The sequence below is a fragment of the Prionailurus bengalensis genome, chromosome D4 (assembly GCF_016509475.1).
Source record: "Prionailurus bengalensis isolate Pbe53 chromosome D4, Fcat_Pben_1.1_paternal_pri, whole genome shotgun sequence".
NCBI classification, from domain to species: Eukaryota; Metazoa; Chordata; class Mammalia; order Carnivora; family Felidae; genus Prionailurus; species Prionailurus bengalensis.
The window spans coordinates 20,881,249-20,902,690 of record NC_057359.1 but is presented as its reverse complement, the minus strand read 5'-3'; positions in this window follow the sequence as shown (position 1 = coordinate 20,902,690).

Below are 21,442 nucleotides of genomic sequence, written 5' to 3'. Positions count from 1 at the left end.
TATAAAGTCCTCCAAAGCTTGCAAATGGATACAGTAAGAAAAGGAATAAAAATAGAATGCTGGGAATTAGGAAAAAGAGTGCTTCATAAATGAAGGGCAGGCTTGCAGAGCTCTGTGACCCTGAACCACTGTGACACAATTTGAACTTGTTCATACACACAGCTTGTATCTACAAAAAGCGCTTTGTAGGGAAATGACTTCTGAGAAAGTTAGGATCTAAATATAGGCCAAATTAATCACACTATTCAGTAGTGCTGTGGTGACCAACTACATTCGCCTCCCCCTCCTTTTATCTATGGGGGATACAATCCCAGACCCTCAATGGATGCCTGAAACCATGGATGGTACTGAACCCTGTATATACTAAGTTTTTTTTTTCCTATACATAATACATAATATGATCAAGTTAAATTTATAAATTAGGCACAGTAAGAGATGAACACCAATAACTAATAATAAAATAGAACAATTACAACAAAATATTATACTAAAAGTTATGTGAATGTGGCCTCTTTCTCAAAATCTCTTACTGTACTGTATGCACCCTTCTTGTGATGACAGGAGATGATAAAAATGCCTATGCGATGAGATGAAGTCGGGTGAATGTGATGTAGCATGAGGCTACTCCTTACCTTCTGAAGATAAGTCAGAAGGAGGATCATCTGCTTTCTGACTCGGGTTGATCATGGGGACTTGAAACTGTAGAAAGCAAAACTGAAAATGAGAGGGGGCTGCTGTATTCCAGTTTCCCTGGGACTGAGGAGTTTCTTGGGAGGATGGCCTTTCAGTGGTAAAATCAAAATAGTCCCAAGTAGACTGGGACAAGATGGTCACCTGAGGAGGCATCTGGGGGAAATATATATGTATATTTGTACATAAGGCTCATCTTAAGTAATTAGTATTTGGTCAGTAGAGGCGTTATTAGGACATTCTTTATGATTGAATCTTAACTAAAATGATCACAGAAGGAGGATAAAACAGGGGGCATTCATCAAAACTAAATCAGAAAGTCAGATGGGCTGAAGCTGATGTCAAGGGTATAGGTGCACCTCCATCTTGTTCAAGTGTAGGAAATCAGTGCCTATCAATGTCTCTGCATCTGCCAGACAGAGCCAGCAAGAAGGGGAGAATGTAATTCAAGAGATTTGGATTAACTGACGAGCCGAAAAAGACACCTTTTCTCAAGACCCTGACGGGAACAGGACGGTCAGCTGTGGCATGCAAAACAGGGCTCAGACTGAGTCAACCTTAAGTCAATTGGAAAAAAGAAAGGATGAATGAAGATGGTGCAATTTGCTACCAAAATTGTTCAAGTAACTGCGATCTCTGGGTGTTGTGCGAGAGGAAGAGCGGAAAGGGAAAATGCTGAGCCCTCAGAATGCCCCCCTGTTTGTGTTCGTTTACGAATTTTCATCAAGAAAAGTGGCTTTCTGAACATTCTACCCATGAAAACAAAATAAGAACAACTTAGAAATCCTCTGGCTTTTGGGAGAAAAATGATAGAATTAAAAATTGGTGCTTAAATTGAGGAGAGATGTTTCAAAGGTCAAAATGTCAAGGGTTAAAAGAAAAGACGGTTATGGCATTATAACATTGTCTTTACTGAAAGCTTTATAAGAAGGACGAGGTTTTTGAAATAATCGAAACACTAGTTTATGTTAGATATTACTAAGGTGCTAAACAGGTGCCTTTTTAAGGAATTAGGTACTTGTTATGTTAAGGAAGTGGTAAAATGAGACTGTCTTCAACGGAAGCACCTTTCTACTGCAAGAATTCTCTAGAGCTATCACCGTTATACTAGTAACTCACAATCAATAAAATACAAGCAAGAACTCCTACACAATAAATATGTTAACGTCAGATTCCCTAACCTTGCCGAGTTCAAAACACCAGTTTCCTCCTTAGGTCATTGTAACTCATATTTGAATACTGCTTTCAAATTTAGTTTCCCAACCACTATGATTTAGGTGTTAAGATTATTCCCATTTTACACACAAGGAAACTAAGGCTGAAGATATATGCGGCTTACTCAAACTTTTACTCTACCAAATTCAGGGAGTAGGATTGCACTCAGTTCCTCTGGCTTTAGATGTTATTCTATAAACATAAAACAAACTCTCAGTTTCATCTTATCATCTTTTGACTATTAAGGACATAGCACACTTTCCAAGATGACCTTTGCCTTACATTAGTAAGCGCACCAAGTGTGAGTCCCTCAGCAATTGCAATGGCCAGAGACTTATTATCTCTTTCACGTTAAGACCCTCATGAAACCTCAGGGATTGAGGCTGAAAAATCAACGCCAGATGGCTTTAGGATAAATATTCCCGAAAATTCTGCTACTGTCAAGTTACCCCAACGGAAATGTCCTCAATGCTGATAAAGATGGAGATAACACATGCAGGCCATCTGTCCTAGCCACATGGCTTTTTAATAAGGAAAATCTCTGAGGGTAAAATGAATGAAGACTGGATACAGGCAAAGGGGCATCTAGGACACATTCTTGTGTGTCTGCTGGTCATTGGCTAATTATGAATGCAGATAATTAAGACAAGTCTCTAAAAGTTGTCCCATTTGGCAGGATAAGCTACTCTTGCTGAACGTGGAGAGACATGGTGAACGATAAAAAATCAATTTTGTTGACAAATCCGCTTCAAAGAAGTTCAGTAAGCATCACCATGATGTTTTACTGGAATGTATTACTCCATTTTTTCCAAAATCTATTTGAAGTGGCTTTTAGCAAAAGATGTAAGTGAGAAAAATTGGACTAGAAAGGCAAAACCTGAACATGGTCTAAAATGATCACCAATGGCAGCCAATGTGTTGCAACCAACTGGGTACAGAATTGTGATTGTGACAGGGGACTTCTGATTCTAATTAGGGCCATTTCAGGCATCTCAGACTCTCTTATAATCAAGAAAATGCTTAATAATGTGATGCTGGACAATCCCAAATCATTTTTTTTTTCTTTGATAGAGACATGAAATTCATACATGACTTCTTGCCTTGGGTTTCATCATGACATTGTAATCACACTTGGCAGCCTGGAAACCAGATTTCCAGGAAAATATGTAAGGTAATGAACACTCCTACCTGGAGGTATCTACCTGGAAGCACATCTCAGTGAGAGATGATTGTTGTGCCCCATGGATGTTCATTCCCTGATGCATTTTGGCAGGGTCAGCAATGTTAAGGCTAAAAGGAAATTTGTTTACGGCTCCTGTACATTGTTTGCTTTAAAACAGAATGACAATTTCTTGGTATATGATTCCAAGAAGCAGAGCTGAGTCTTCAATATGCTTTAGAACCATCATTTAAACAAAGAAATTTATTTAAGTTTCAGGTTCGAAGCCATATTCAATCGCTTAGCAGTTGTCTTTCTGAGTAGCTTTTCAATCCCTGCTGTTGTCCAACTTTTTTGGTAACAGAATTCCTCCATGTTATCATTGTTAGAAGATGTGTTGGGACAGCAGTAATCAACCACAGTATCAACTCTAAGACTCCTCACAACAGAAGATCCCCAACTTTGTCTGTTCATGGTGACCGTGGTGTCTCAGTAATTTTTTCATGGTGTCTCGAGGCCAAAATACTTAGATACTTAGCAGTTGTTTATTAAATACTTAGGTCCAAACAATTCAATATGTATTTGTGTCCTAACCACTTAGTAACCATCTGGAAAAAAACCCACATATATTGAAAGACAAAAATACTATATTTTATTCTTAGGTAACCACAGTTATTTACTAATAAGGTGGGTGCACCTGTTGTACTTTGTACAATATCTTAAACTTGGGATCAAATTGGATGCTGTCACCCTCATTTCTTGGTCCACATGGATTTTTGCATAGTACTTGCTTTAAATTTTGTTTGTTTATTTATTTATTTTGAGAAAGAGCAAGCAAAGAGGGTTGGGGCAGAGAGATGGGGGAGGGAGAGCACGCTCTGCACTGTCAGAGGTTGGATGCATAACCAACTGAGCCACCCAGGTGTCCTGCATAGTACTTGCTCTATATCCTAATGCCTGCGAAATATCCAGCTACATAAAGATATGGTGTCATCAAAGAAATGTAGTGGAATCTAATGTTGAAAATATCAACTCTGGAGCTACTAGTTTGCATGGTGTCCAAATTTCCTATGACCAAGTATTGTTATGCTTTACCAACAATTTAAAATTTCTCTGGTGCCCTCTGAGTTCACTGCAGCACGCTCAGGTCCCCTGGGTGGGGAGGTGGGGAGCTGTGGTTCTACAGAATTGTAGTGACAATATATGTGAGCAATAATAATAATGTTACTGAGATATTGTGCTCCAGAGACTGACCAAATTAAAAGTGGAAACCACGTTGCACATCTTCTCTGAAGTCACAGCTCCCCTGGATTAGAGAGGGGAACATGAGCGTTGGACAGCATGAGCTGCGAACCTTGGGAATTGTTTTTTGTTCTCAACAAAGGCAATGAATCTATGAAAACACTGTGTGTGCAGGTGGCCTGACTTTCTGGAGGGCTACATGGGGAATATTTTAGAGGTAGACACTTTAAGGTATAAAACACATCTTCCAACTTTCTGCATAGCTAATTAGAAAGCTCTAATCATATACACTCCTTTTTTATCTTTTTCTTTGTATTTTCTCTCAATCTCTTTGGGTAGGTAATCTGTACAAATAGTGATGGTCAGTTGCAACGCTTTAAACATTTGGCCTTCTAAACATGCCAGTCATATGAACCTCACCACAGGCTCTCTCGCCGTTTAAGTGCTTTCTGAACAAAAGATTCAGCAGCCAAAAAAAAAAAAAAAAAAAAAAATCAGCAGCAATTCGGATTAGTGTTGAAGAAGATCAAAACTGTAAAAATTGAATTGCTGAAGTCTAGGCATTCAGGGAAGTCATATACTAATGAGGCCTCATCATTTCTACGTTTCCCTCTGTTCAAATTTGCTAAAGAGCTTTCGGGTAAGCAATCAATTGATGAAAACAAGACCTTGGCAATGATTAACACCTAAGCTGGTTTTTCATTAAAATAAAAAATGCGTAATAACATGAAGGTTTGCTGGGTCACAAATATGTGTAAGAAAATAGAGTATTGTGTTGTAAAGGAATTTAATTTTTGCCCCGGCTGACCTTCCAATTAACCTCATGGTCTTAGGTCAAAGCCATTTTGCTTCCCTGGACCTCACCCCCCACACTAGCATGTACAACGGTGGGTGTGGGTTAGTTGTCCAAGAGCCTTTGAGTTCCAACACCGAATACTTGATGAACTTCCCCGCCATGGTAGATTTTGATGTCTTCTGATGAACATAAATAAAACTGAATCAACCAGCCAAATAGGTGAATTAAAGAAAAAGAGCATTGCTGCTGAGTTTTTTTTTTTTTTAAAGCACATAAAATTTACCATATTAACCATTGATAAGCGTACAAGTCAATGCTGTGAAGTGTATTCACATGGTTGTGTAACCAGTCTCCGGAACTTTTTCATTTTGCAAAACTGAAGTCCTATACCCATTAAACAATTAAACAAACTCTCCCCTCCCAACACCCCCTGGCAACTACCTTTCTACTTTGTGTCTCTGTGATTTTGACTACTCTTGATACCTTATATAAGCAGAATTATACAGTATTTGTCTTTCTGTGATTGGCTAATGTCACTTAATATGTCTTCGAGGTTCATCTATATCGTCGCGTATTACAGGATTTCCTTCTGTTTTTAAAACTAAATACTATTGTATTGTACGTATATGCCACATTTTGTGTATTCATTCATCTGTCCAGGGACACTTCGGTTGCTTCCACCTTTTGGCTATTGCTCTTATGAATGTGGGTGTAACTAACCACTGATGAGCTAGAAAGGAGAGGAGGAATGCATATTTATTTTCCCCGAGCCCCAAGGAAACTGCAGTACTGTCAATACCCTTCTGATTTCATCTAGAAAGTTTCCAGAGGTAAGGGAAGTAGGTCACCAAGGTGCTTAAACTTCATTCTGGGGGACCGATGGGAGGACTATTTGAAATATCATTTCCAGATGTGTCTTAGGGCTAAAATGTATTTCCTTCTGTTTTATTACCAGTCATTAAAGGAAACAACAGGGAAAGATAAAAACAAAGTTATGTCTTCCAAAATGTGAAAGGTCTTTGCCATTGGACAGTTTTAATGTGAACTTGAATCTCCATACATTTTTTCAGTCTCATTTTTAATTAGTTACAGATCCAAACTTTTGTGAAAAAATATTCTCTCAAGGATTTCAAAATTTTAGCCCTGCATATTATTACATCTGTCCCACTTCAAAAAGTATTACACAAAAGGATATTAATATCTGTGAATAATTTATGTCTGAGTCAAGCCTGACCTTTTTATAAGCAAGAGGCTCGGAACTTTTTTTTCCCTTTTTTTTGTGAAAGGAAGTCACTCTTTAAGCCAGATTAAGACTCCTCCTGAGTCTAGGTGCTCAATCACTAATTAAATACATAAAGCGTATATTTTTGACTTAGAAGCAGCAAAGTATTGCCTGATAACTCAAGCTACTTCTGTAATTCCTATATTTGCATTTTGTTTGTTTTTGTGCATTCTGCTACCTCAAGCACTTTCTTTTCTGTGCAAGCTATATAAAGCTCTTGTTGAGTGCATCTAGAAAATCTTTTAATGAAGAAAGGCTTTCAACATCAGTGGCAGTTTTTTATATATATGTATATATTCACATACAAAACTTTTGGAGAAATGTCATCAGGGGGATCCATTCCAAATTAGACGTGCACTTTGAAATAGGAAAAACAAGTTCTACTAGAATAAGAAAACAAATCACTCAGCATTATAATTTCCACTTCCCTGTACCCGTGATAAATATAGGTGTGGAGGGCCCATGTAATGCATTACTCCAGGTGACACGCCATACTTGAGGCCTTTAGGTCAGCATTGTCCATAGGAATGTAACTACATTTCTAGTAGCCACATTAAAAAGTAAAAAATTGGTGAGACTGATTTTTAAATTATATTGTATTAAACTAATATATCAAACTTATCATTTCAAAATGCAATCAATACAAAAGTCGCTAATGAGACATTTTGCTCTTTTGGTATTATAGTTTTGATAATGCATCTCAATATGGACTATCCGGGGTGCCTGTGTGGCTCAGGTGATACCATCCAGGTTGATGCAATCACTACCCAGTGGTCTTGGCACTTACTATGACAACCAAAGAAAGCTGGAACTAGAGGAAGGTAGGTGATGGAAGAAGAACAAGGCAGGGAAGAGGAAACACTCGCTCTATAAAAATGGAAGGACTGGAGGTATGTGGGTGGCTCAGTCAGTTAAGCAACCAACTTTGGCTCAAGTCATGATCTCAGAGTTCAGGAGTTTGAGTCCCGTGTTGGGCTCTGTGCTGACAGTTCAGAGCCTGGAGCCAGCTTGAGATTCTGTGTCTCCCTCTCTCTCTGCCCCTCCCTCAGACGCACTCTGTCTCTCTTTCACAAATAAATAGACATTAAAATTAAAAAAAAGAATTAAAGGATTGGAGGCAAGGTGTTAAATAGGTATGCTATCATCTGCAAATGAGTCAGTTCATTTGTAAAATTAAGGAAGCTGAAATAGAAAATACGTAAGATCCAGCTTTTAATCATTCTATCATTCTCTGTATAAAGAGTCAAAAATTCATTATAACATGTAAGTTTACATTTATGTTGTTCAAATAGAACCTAGCGTGCGTGTATGTGGATATGTGTATGTGTATTTAATCCTGGAATCAAAGGGAACATATGGTATATATTTTTTTAACACCTTGGACACCGGAAAATCTATAAGCGTTATCTAAATGAAATAAGTGCCATTTTAAAATATCTGAGTATAGGTATTCCAGATAGTATGTTATCCTGACTTGCTTTTCACCTCTTCTCTACTTATTACCCAGGAGGACTGAGGTTTGATTTCCAATTAGATCCCTTTATCGTAAGGATATACAGGTGATTTTTTGGTTTACATACTGTTAGTGTTGCTCTTTAAAAGTTGCTTAAAAATTACATTTCTATAGATTAAATCATTTGAAATAAACCAGAAACACTCACTCACAGGAAGCCTATGAGAGTTGCTTTGTAAAGAAAGGATACTTTTGGTAGGACAGATACTCATCGATGTCTCAGTTTGTCTCAGACAACTAATCATTTGTATAATCATAATTGGCAAGTTTTGATGTCTTCAAAGACATCTCAGATATGTTCTGATTTGTTTCCTCCTATTTCTACCAGACATACTCTAGGGACAGTAAGTGATCCACAAACACAGGCAGTCAGACTTTGTTAGGGGGAAAAAGCAGAGGAAGGGAATTCCTAAAAGAAATAGAGCTGTAAAAATTCTTGGCACATTGAAGAAAGGACAGAGTCCCGTGTCAGTGGGTGTGTGTCAAAGAGTGGTGACAAAATAGCCAGGAGAGGTGGAAGGGCCAGCTTGTAAATGGTCTTGACCACTGGACTAGCTATTGACTTTGCTCTGCAGACAATGGGAAACCAATCACTGATTGTGTGTGTGTGTGTGTGTGTGCGTGCACACACATGTGTGTGCATTAACAAATGTGTGGTTCAAGCAGTATGGTGACATGTTTGGGCTGTGTTCTAGAAAGATAATTGAGTTAACAATATAGCAGAGGGATTTGAAACAGAAAGGCCAGATGAGAAATAGGAGAGCTAATTTGGATATTACTTGGTTGTAAGAGTATCTAACAATCTTTGAGACTTGTATGCATTGTCTCATTTAAATCTCACCACAGCCATGCAAGGAAAATTTTGCTACTATTCTCATTTTACAGTTAAGGATTCAGAGAAGTTAAGTTACTTGTTCAAGGCCAAGTGACTCATCTATATCAGTTGTGTCTAAACATTCTTTTAAAATCATGTATTGAGGGGCACCAGGGTGGGTCAGTCAGTTGAGCCTCTGACTCTTGATTTTAGCTCAGGTCATGGTCCCAGGGTCATGGGATCAAGCCCCACCTCAGGCTCCACAATGAGCAAGGAGCCTGCTGGGATTCTCTCTCTCTCCTACTCTCTGCTCTTCTCCCCTACTCACACACATACTCTCTATCAAAAAATTAAAAATAAATAAATAAAATGATGTATTGAAGAAATGAAGAAGATTTAAGCATTATTTCCCAATATAGGTATTTTAACTTATACAGTTACATATACAGTATTGTCTATCCACATACTAAATATTAATAAAGCATATTATTTTATTACAGCCCAGTGGGTCATTTGGTATACTAGCTGGGTTGTATTCACTATGTTGGAGACCACTGTTCTGTATAATTGAATTTGAATGTCATTAGACATTGCATGAGCCTTAACTTGACAACTGAGCTCATACTTCTCAGCCCTGGCTGCTTCACAAATTGGTGCTAACTTTTTGGCCCCTGAAGGCATCTGAGTTTGAGACTCTATATTAAGTCTCACCATCAAGCTAACCAGGACTACTTGTGCATCCCACCTGCATATAATCCTTGATTTCTTGGTTCATTTTTTACTTATTCTTACAGAAATATCTTTAAATGATTGAGTTTAAAATTTCTCCTATAGATAATTTAGTTCAATCAACTTATTACAAAAGTGAGAAAAATAAGGCACAGAGGAATATAACTACATAGCTACTCAAGTTAGAGGTAAAGCCTGTTAGAGACTCAGAACTCAAATATGGAATGCTCACTGTTTTCCTTAAAGATACACAGGCTACCTTGCTGGTGGCTTAGTATGTACATTTCTTGAGTGTCCAGATTGCATTTGTTCCACTTGTTAATATGATTGGCTGTAGAAATGTGTAGTAAATTTCACATGATCATGATAATAATTTAGGACACTAGTTTGTGACTTTTGTTCCATTAGAATCACTTGGGGAAACTTCTAAAAAATAGTAAAGCCCAGGCTCTCATTCACAGAGGTTCATTTTAAATCATTCTGCATTCATAACTAAAACAAAACAAAACAAAACAAAAAACAACTGCTTAGGTCATTGTAATGGGCAGCCAGGGTTCAGATCTTTGATTAAGACCTATCCTGATTTAATGCCCATCTTAAAGCAACTAGAAGACACACATGGTTGTAAATATCAGGCCTGAAATTGTTATGAAATGGTTTTCGAGCCATATCATGCAGATATAAGATAGATAAGATACAGAGGATTTGAGAACTACAATTTAGAAGATTGATTTAATAGATATATATTTAATCTTCCACTTTGTAACTAAAAGACACATTTAGTTTCAAAATGACTATGGAATATATAAAAATTTATCATATTCTAAGTTTTCAAAACAACCAAAATATAAATCATTGGGTATCAATTCAAGAAGCACTATGTGGAACCTTCAATGAAGACAAGCAAAACACTTCTCTGATGAACTTTAAAGGAGAGTCTGATAAAGGAAACATCTCATGCTCCTGGGTGGAAATGTTCAATATTTCATAAACTATCAATTGTCTCCAGTTTAAGAAGGAATTCTAATCAAAATGACTTTTTTGGGGGACTGGAAAATTGGGAATTTACTTGAAAATTAATATAGAACAATAAATGAGAATATCAAAGCAAATCTGGATACTGAAGGCAAGAACTGCAAGTTGTTAAAAAGCACTTACATCATTAATTAAAACAGTAGGAGCTGTGTAAGAACAAACAGATCCATGAAACTGAAAAGATATTGAAACAAAATTTAGACATAAGAATTTTAGTGCATTTAAATGGCACCATTTCAGATGTGGAGAGAAAGGAAGCATATTTAATACTAATTTTTAAGAACTTAATTAACAATTTGGAAAGCACTTATATCCCTACGCTGCATGTTACACCAAAGTAAGTTCCATAGAGCTATTACACAGCCAGAGAAAGCAGTAGTGCCCATCTAATGTCAGTTGATATATAGGCATTTCTAAGCATAAAAGGAAAAGTAAAAAATATTTCTGGCCATGTAAAATGTAAGATATCCCAAACACACCATAAATGAAATTAAGAACCAAAGGCAAGCTATGAAAAACTTTTGCAACCAGAGGTCAGAGGGTATAGAAAGAGTTTTTCTGAATTAGTAAGCAGAAGAAACACATCTCAACAGAAAAATGGGCCAAAGACAATCTGCGATTCTCAAAGAAAAATTACCAATGGGTAAATGAAACCCCAAAACATGTAAAGAGCATATACCTCACTGGCAATCAATATAGTAATCAAAACTGAAAAATAAATAAACAACTAAACACTATGTTTATCAAATGTCCAGTTGTTTAAAATAAATTAAAATGTCTATTGTAGGGAAGATTGGATTAAATTTAGAAAGCACACTATTGTAATTCCTTGTGATTGAGAGAATACATTGGTATAATCTTCATGAAGGGCAATTCAGCAAAATCAATAAAAAATTTAACAAGTATTCTTTGATCTGTAAATTCTACTTCTAGTAATCTATGTCAAAGAAACATCAGAGATGTCAGAATTATTTTTTTTTACAAGTAAAATGATGCTCATTACAATGCTATCCTAACAGCAAACGTGAAAAAAAAAAAAACCCATTGTCAACAAATCAGGGAATAATTACCTAAATTATGGGAAACTCTACTTAAGAATAATTTCCACGAATGTAAAATCAGGAATGTCATTCAAATATAAAATGAACATGAGTTAAAGATTTTATTCTACTCATTAATTAATGAGGAAACCAGTAAGAGGTTAAGACTGGCTCAAAAAGCATTAGAGGAGTTAATATTTACTAACAATTCAATAAATGAATATTAACATAATATGCTGGTTTAGTTATAAAACTGGGTAATATCCTAGAGGGCAATATATCCTAAATTAGGGAGTTACAGTTCCTCTTGGAAAGAAAACATTTGCATCTCAATTGGAAAAAAAATCTACAGGTTAACATGTGTCTTCAGGAAATCTAGACCCTTTATTAAACAGTAAAGAATAAGTTGACACAGTTTATTCTTAGTCTTTGAGGGGATTCACCTTATTTCCCATTGAAAGTATGTGCCATATTTTTGCCGTATTTCCAAAGTTTTTGTATTTTTCTTAGCAAGCCAAATATGGAGTACTAGAAACCACTAAATTTTTTTAATGTTTTATTTATTTTTGAAAGAGCGAGCTAGTGAGGGAGGGGCAGAGGGAAATGGGGACAGAGGATCCTAAGCAGGCCCTCCACGACAGCAGCAAGCCTCATGCGGGACTTGAACTCCCGAACCGTGGGATCATGACCTGAGCCCACGTCAGCGCTTAGCCGACTGAGCCTCCCAGGTGCCCCGAAACCATTAAAATTTGTGCCATAGATGAGTATTGAGGCACATGGAAAAATATTAACACTATTTGGGTAAGTGGGAAAAAAAAGAGGAAGTGAAAAAGGGATTATGTAGAGTTTGATCCTACTTTTAAAAACAATAGGCAAAAAATTTGTCAAATGTGCACAAAGAAAAACATGAACCATGTTCATCAAAATGTCAATAGTGGGCCTTCTTCTGGTTTCTGCTCTGATACACAAAGAGCTTAGAAGACACCACTCCTGTTCTTAAGAAAAAGTGGAACAAACTGACCCAGCCAAGAACTGAGGTGGTTAGCTGAAATTGCAGGTCAAATCGCTATCCTGAAATCTGGAGAGAAAGGCAAATCCAGAGTCACAGTTGACATTCACTTGCCTGGAACAGATGCCTCTGGAACTAGAAGGCACTAATTTTGACAAATGGCTGGAGGCTGAGTGTGAACTCTTTTGAGAAAGAGAAACTCCTGTGGGGGCCACAGTCTTCGGGGATCCCCACACTTTAATGAGTTTTGCGTGCAGAAAATCTACCAGATTCTCGCAGTGAAGATCCAAGAGTGATCTACCTTGTGGCTCCGGTGAGAAAGGGGAAGGCTAATCGTGAAATATACTCAGAGGGTTCACCATACGAAAGTCCTCCTCTCCTGGGAAAAGAGTTTGACCGGAGGGGCTTTATTCCAGACTAGGAGACTAGTCTAGTCTCCTCTAGACTTCTGACCTAACCTAAGGCAGGATGAAACAAGAAAGCTATGCTACTATCTGTGAAGGTCATGAACCAGAGAAAGGGGCCCACTAAAAAAACGAGATTCAATCATAAGATTGCAGGACACGTCCCTTCTCTCACATCTTACGGTTATACCAATGGGCTCCAGCATAGTAACAGTGGGTTGTAGCTCAAAGACTCTTAAGTGGACTCATATGTTAAGAGCTCTACTGCAAAAGGTAGTAGAGAAAATGAAAAGAAACATATGAATAGAGACTTTAGTTACTAATCGTGTACCAATATTAGTTTCTTTATTTTTTTTTAAGTGTATTTATTGACTTTGAGAGCGAAAGAGCAAGCTGGGGAGAAGCACAGAGAGGGAGAGACAGAGAATCCCAAGCAGGCTCCACACTGCCAGCGCAGAGCCCCTTGCAGGGCTCCAACTCCTGAATCCTGAGATCATCACCTGAGCTGAAATCTAGAGTCAGGCCTGAGCCACCCAGGTGCCCCAGTTTCTTAATTATAACAAATATACTATAGTAATGTAAGATGATACTAATAAGAAAAACTGAGTGTAGGGAATATGGGAACTCTCAATATCATCTTTACAATTTTTCTGTAAAACCTAAATATTGGCTTTTCTTTGGGTGGTAGTTTTTCTTTGGATGGTGGCAATTAAAATTTTTTCCTCTATAGTTTTGAGTGTTCTGATTTGTTTATAATAAACCTATATTACTTCTAACATAAAAAAGTATTCTCATATTTCAAAATACACACTTTGTTAAAAAATAAACAATTTTCGGATTGTTTCATGTATACATTTTTTTTCCCTCCAGTTACATGGTAGGCTTCCTGAGGGTAAGAATAATATTCTTTTCTTTTATTCTCTTTCTTCTTTCAGCATTCCACCACCATAATATCTACGTCAGTGCCCTACTCACAGTACTAGGTCAATACATGCTTGTTAACTGACACCAACTAGCTATATGACTTAAAATGTTAGACTGAAAAATCACCAGTTTGGTGTTTCTATCCCGTTTTAAAGAGATCAAATGTATGGTCAAAAAAGGCATGAAGATATGAGTCAAAACACAAAAGAACCAAGAAGTTCAACATGTTAATTATTAGATGCCTCGGAGATGGATTTTGTTCAACGACTGGCTTCTCATTGTTGGAGGGCTTATATCTATGCCAACTGATTTGGCCAAGTTGAGCTATATGGTGAGCTATGTCAAAAATCATAAAGACCCCAAATAAAACTACTGTTTTAGCAAGAGCTGGCTTTATAGTCCTCGGAGAAGCCAATCCTATAGTGGGCACTGAAAGGATTATTCCAGTATAAATCAACTTTTCACCAGAGTGTAATTTTCAGAAACTTGCTTTTGGGGCTGAGTTCTTTTTGCCTCAGCCCAGTGCTAACTTCTTTGTCCCCTCTGCGATGACAGAAAGTTTGTACAAAACACTTCTGGCCATGTTTCTGTTCTGTGAGCAGGCCAAACCAAACTTGAGTCACAGTTGTCTCTATCTGATGAAGATTTAAAGTCAGTGTTGCCCTCATGCCCCTCATCCGTGTATACAAGAAAGACTGCAGCCAACAGCAGGAGGTCCCAATAAGCGAGGCCACCCAAATTCTGCCTGCTGCTTGCGAGCGGCGAGAACACACTCAAGAAATCCTTCAAGATTTACTTCGCACCCAGGAGCATAATGGGAAATGGCTCAGGGCTCGGGGTCGAGCTTTGTGATTGGAGATGTAAAGTAGCATGCAGCCTTTCTGGCCCAGAAATGACCCTCTGCACCATCCCTTTATTGGTAGAAAAACATGCACAGAGAACCGTGTTATAGGCACATGTTTCTGAGGCTTGGGTAATTGCTCGCACCTGCTTGGGAAAGACATTCTTAACTATTTGCTAGTTGTTCTAGAGAACTCCAACTTGTTTCCACTGCTGCCTTTGCACCCTTAAATTTGGAGTTTGAAAGCAATCGTTGTTCGTGTTTCTAGTACCTCTTTCTTTTTGGTGGGGGTTTTAGTAAAACTAAAATTAAGATAGTTGAGATAAAACTCCCTCATCTCTACCTGATGACAAAAGGAAACTGGCCAAATGTCTATTCTTTTTTTAATGTTTATTTATATTTTGAGAGAGAGAGAGAGACAGAGCGTGAGTTGGGGAGGGCAGAGAGAGAGAGAGAGAGGGAGACACAAAATCCGAAGCAGGCTCTAGGCTCTGAGCTGTCGGCACAGAGCCTCACACGGGGCTAGAACTGAAAAGCAGTGAAATCATGACCTTAGCCTAAGTCGGACGCTTAACCAGAGCCACCCAGGTGCTCCAAATGTCCTTCCTTTTTATGTTATATATTTTATATGTTATATATACATATATATAACATACACACACATATAATCTGAGAATACAAAGCAATTTGCTGTCATAAAATAGTATAAAGTAAATACCTCTGCCATATTTGAATCACTCCTTGCATGAAACCCAGTTCAGATTGCTACAATGTTCTTGGCTCGGATTGCCAGGCAACTCTGCTCATTTTGAGTAGTGTGCCTTACTGTTAATTTCCTCCCCCCCGTCTTCCGTTTGGAATTAACTTGTTAAATTAATCTCATCTTCATTTATTTTACAGTGTCTTCATGTTTAAATGCTGATTTTATGAACATCTGTTTCCATCACAGTTGCAAACCCATTACTTTTATGAGCTATACATATTTTAAAGAGATTTACTGCTGACCTTTGTTGGTGAATTGAATGTTTTTGTTGTCAGTAACATTTCCGTAATTGATGCCATTGTTACTGCCACCCAGATAGTGGTTTCAAATGAGATATGTTTTGGGGAATCTTTTTACTTAAACACATTAAATCAGACAGACATCATTTTAAAATTGTGTGGCTTTGGAAAAAAGAAGTGTTAAATCTTGCAGCACGAGGCAAAGGTAAACAGACACTCAATTTTCCTCTACTTTGAAACAGTTTTAAAGTTTTATATTTGCTAAAAGTGATTTTTTCTTTCTCCCAGGACTTGTCATTTAATAATACAATTGGGGGAACTGCATTACTTACATAACCCATATGTGGCTGTCGATAAATCCATCAATCAAAGTAAGATAAATTGTTCATTCAGCTTTCCATCCCTTAGAAAAAATATTGTTTTTCAGAGTCCAATAATAGGGCAAAATACCACCTAAGCGTTCAACCTCCGGTCTCTGGGGAGACCTTGTGAATTCTCTCTCTGTGTCAGGGATCTAGTAAACAGTGAAAGAAATTTTTCTTTCGCAGCAAGCTGACAAAAATGGCAGGATGTTCAAAATAACTCCCAAGTATGTAGACTAAATCTTGCTTTCATCCTGGAGAAGGTAATCAGAGTTGGATATCCTACAGGAAATGGCTGGAAAAGCCATACCCAATGCCCATAAAGATGACGAGTTTATTCTCTAATCCACCCTGGAGAAAACTTGCCTGTGTTTGGTTATAATCATTCCAGTTCTCTACACAATGGTGTATTCCAAGTTTGGTATCAGAAGAATTTGGTTTACTTAAAAAATTGTCTACACTTGCATATCTGTGTGAATCAGAAATAAATATCTGAACTCCTCTGATAGACAATGCATTTTCTTTGTTTCTATTTGGGTGTTTCTTCAAGTCTTAGATAATGAAAGAGTCTTTGATTTGCATATGATAAGCTGTTAGTTGTCTTTTTAAGACATTACATTATGAAATAATGTTATTAAAGTTCAAAAGGACATCACAGCTATGTAAAATTGTACAAATTATATATTTAAATTAATTTTTTCATACCAATAAAATACTATCTTTTTATGTCTCATAATCCAAAGCATGCAGTGATAATGTTTTTATCCTTTCAAGCATAGGAAATAGTTGTAAATCACAATTATTATAATGACCATGTTATATGTCTTTTACCATTTGCATTATCTGATAAGAAAAAAAAGAATGCATTGCCCTTGCCTTTTTACCACCAAATTGCTCTCTTTCTTTCCCCATTTCCTTGTTATAAAAATAAGACATACTTATTGTAGAAATCTTGGAAGATATAGAAATAAATCAGAAATAAATCAAAATTATCTGCCATACAGTGTAATTACTTCAAACATTCAAAATATTACCTTTTGAATATGGTTTTGTATCTGGATTTTACCACTAAACGTTATAATATTTTTCTATGTTATTATAAAGTTTACAAAAAGATAAGTTTTTATATTTGTGGATTTTCCATCAGAAAATTTTGCGATACTAGATTTAATTATTCATCTAAAAAATTACTCATCTAATTTTGCACATATAGGTTGATTCTGATCTTTAAAACATCATAAATAATATTGTGATAAATATTTTTACATGTAAATCTCTGTTCATAGCTAAAATTTCCTTCAGGATAAATTTGTGGAAGAATTTATGGGGTTATAGGTTAATTCTGTCATAGGAAATGTACACATTTAAAAATCTCAAAATTTCCCTTGAAAAAAACATACCTACTGATTTATAATCCTATAGCAGAATATGAGAATGATCATTTTACATGCTCATTTATGGTGGCTATTGGATCTTTAAAAAAATTTTTTTTTGGCAGATGAAAATTACTTCACTATTGTCTTAATTTGCATTTTAAAAATTCTTGAGATTTAGCTTCTTTAAAATTGATTATTTACTATTACTATGCTTCTTTTGTAAATTTACTGCTTATTTCTTTGGTCCATTTTCTCTGGGTTATTTGTTTCTTATCAAATTATAAGAGATCTTTGTATATTAAGGATACCAACCTATTATATTTATGTGGCAAGCGGTTTTTACATTTGTTGCTTGTCTTTCTAGGATTCTTCTATTTATAGAAGTTAATTTTTATATCACCAAATCTATCTCTTCTTTCACTAATATGCTTACAGAGCCTTCTGGCATCCAGAGATGATTTAATTATTTTATGGCTTTCTCTTTTATATATAAATATTTAATCTATCAGGAATTTACTTTGGGCTATGGTATCAAATGAAGATTTTACTTAATTTTTTTTCCATACAGTGAACTAATTTTTCCTGCTCAATTTGTCCAGTACTCGGCCCTCACAATTTCATCTTTCCCATGTACATTATTCATACATACCCAGGGTCTTTTGGGGGCTCTCCATGCTGCTTTATCGACTGTTCTTATTTATTGTTATTGCATTTGAATAGTCATAAAATTATAATATAATACATTTGTTAGAACTGGTTGAATAATCCCCCCCCCCCAACCGCATCCTTGGGAATACAGCTTCTAAAGTACCTAACATTACAGTGTTGTCCAACATGAAAAATTTCACATTCTTTCGTGAAAAATTTTATTTCATTAGTGATAAGATGTACTCATTCTGCATTTCACCTCTGCAATTGAGATCTGTCCTGCAATCAGTGTTAGCAAGAGCAGTCAGACAATAGCTATCAATACATGCACTAACTTGGTCTTAGCTCTTCACGTTCCTCTCACTTCAATTACATTTGGTGCATTGCTGATATTACACATGTTCAATTTACACAATTGAAGATGTCCTCAAGATTATACTCTGCACATTGAAAAGAAGTTATTGTTTATGCAAATGTGAAAACTAACCAGAGGGCAGATGTGTTGTTGGAAGCGGGACTTAAAGTTCCTATTATCTAGTAAGAGAAACACCTATGCACTTTATCCAACCTAAGCAAGGAAGATGCCTTCTCGTAGATGAAACTGTTACTAAGGTCCAAGAAAAGGATTGCTTATCATGCACTACCCAATACAATGGAAGACAGGAAAGGTTGCCAAATCCCTTGGAACAGACAAAAGAAATTTCAAAGCAATGAGAAACATATGTGACTGGGTCATGCATTGTGTGGGACTACTTTTCAAGGCACCATACATTAAGTTATCAGAAACGTTCTCCTGACTTTGAACAGAAGCCACTGAGCATCCAGTACCACACCCGACTGAGTAAAAAAGTGTTGATATCAAAATTTGCAAAGCAAGTATAAGTGACTTGGAAGAAAATATTGGAAATAGCAATGGAGCACTATTGAAAACATGTTGAGTCGTCAAATCTCTTCAAGTTACCAGGGATGGTATGACAAAATTTCAATCTAAATAAGTCTAACATTTTCTTCAATGAGAAGAAAGGACTGTATAAAAATTTAATCTCCAGCATCGGTACTGCATAGAATAATGGTGCGTCTTATGGTGCATTGTGTTTTAGATTAGATGAGAAACAGTAGTTGCCTTGATTTTCTTCTTTAGCAACTTACTGCCCACATAGCGTGAATCTGCCTTTGTCTCACAGAATTCTATGAACAGATTTGAAGTCCCCACAAATATAGTTTTGCTAAAGTCCTTAAAGGACATAATAACACGGCAATTTCTACCTAGAAAAACCACCATCTCACTCAGTAAGCCCAAGAACTTGACAGTTGTTTTTTCAAATCCAACTCGTACCTAGGGTTTAACTTCCCAAGTTCCTTTCACTTCCAGTAATTTTTTAGTAACTGTGAGTGTCCATCTCTGCATGACTCCTAACATGACCTTCAGTATCATGGTTCCCCAAACAACTTCTCTTCTGTGAAGCCTTCTCAGAATGATCAGAAAACGGATGGCTTGTACTCTCTGACCCTGAGACATGTCTGAATTTGGAAGTCTGCTTCCTCATTCAGGTACTTAGATTCCAGATGCAGATTTTATCTTTGTTGTTCCACCTTTACCGATCTCTCTTGTCAGTGTTCTGAGGAGCTTTGGACAACTCTCGCCTGTCTCTGGTGGTTGGTGCTCTCTTGTTGCCAGGGACCACCTCCTTGTGACTGTCTTCCTAGACCTTCCTGGACTTTCCTTCATTCTCCTCACTGTATTATCTGGTACTTCTCACACTCTTAAAAAAAGTGTAAAATGCCTCCTCTACCTTTTGCCTTTTTTATTTTTATATTTTTAATGTTTTTATTTACTTTTTGATATATATAGAGAGAGACAGAGTGTGAGCAGGTGAGGGGCAGAGAGAGAAGGAGACACAGAATCCAAAGCAGGCTCCAGGCTCTGAGCTGTCAGCACAGAGCCCAACACAGGGCTCGAACTCATGAACCGGGAGATTATGACCTGAGACGAAGTGGGACGCTTAACTGACTGAGCCACCCAGGCACCCCACCTTTTGCCTTTTTCTACCCTATCTTCTTTTGTACTAAATTTGCAATCTCTGGAACATGGTCATTACCCAGAATGCCAAATGTAGGTCAATTGATGTCGCTGTGAAAAGCACTATAAAAAGAGAAGCGTACAGCTTCTTCGTGCTTATTACAGAGAAAATGCAAGATATACAATGCTGCTTGGAGAAAAAGGCGATGCTCTAACTCTTACTAGGTAGTATCATTCAAAAAAATTACTAAGAAAATAACAGTTAAAAAAATCGGACATTCAATTTATTCAACATATCATAACATAATTTAAAATAATCCTTTTTCTACTGACTTGTGATGCCAGCTTTACCTTCTGCATAATTCTTATAGCTACCATGTTGTCATGTATTCCATATTGTAATTCCATCTCTGATAAAATCCTAGACCCTGTGTATAAGGCACAGAATCAGGAATTACTTCGGGGTAGGAAGGGTCTTGCTTCTTTATAGGTTTGGTTACTTAAAAATATACCCAGAAAACTTTTGACTGTTCTCCCAGTGTAATGTGGAACCTGCTTCTTTTCCCCTGGAGTGAGGGCTAGTGACACCCTTCTAACAAATAGAACATGGCAGAAGTAATGGCATGTGACTTCCTGATACTAGGTCATAAAAGGCACTGCATCTCCCACCTTGCTCTGTCTGTCTCTCTTTCTTCATCACTCTCTCTGCCATTTTGTGAGTATTCAAGCAGGCTTAGGAAAGGGTTCAGATGGAAAGGACTTGAATCCTCCTACCAATTGCCAGACAGGCACTGAGGCCTCTTGCCAGTGGCCACATAAGTGATGCTATTGGAAACAGATCTCCCAGCCCCAGGAAGGCCTTCATATGATTTCGGCCTCAGCCGACATCTGCATCCTCAAAAAGGTCTGTGGTAAGAATGCCCAGCTAAGCCTTTTCCAAATTCCTGATCCGCAGAAAGTGTGACATTATTGATATTTGTTGTTTTAAACGGCTAAGTTTTAGAGTAATCTGCAATAGAGAATTTAATAGAAACAGATAATTGCAGCCAAGGTATATCATACCTCCAAAACATTTGCTGGTGGAAATAGCCGTAGTCCTAGAGGGTAGGCCTCTGGGAAGAGTCTGGCTGTAGTCTCCCTTGGCCTTACTACTTCATCCTGTTTCCAACATTTCAGTCTCTTTCCTTTTATTATTTAGTGTGTGTGGGGGGGGAGGGGGTGCTCCTTAGTCACCATATGAAAGAAGGAAGCTTATCTGTTTTATTCCAAAAGTCAAACATTGAGCACTGTGTTATGTATAGTTTTGAGCATCTATTATCCATACTGAAAGATGAAGGTTTC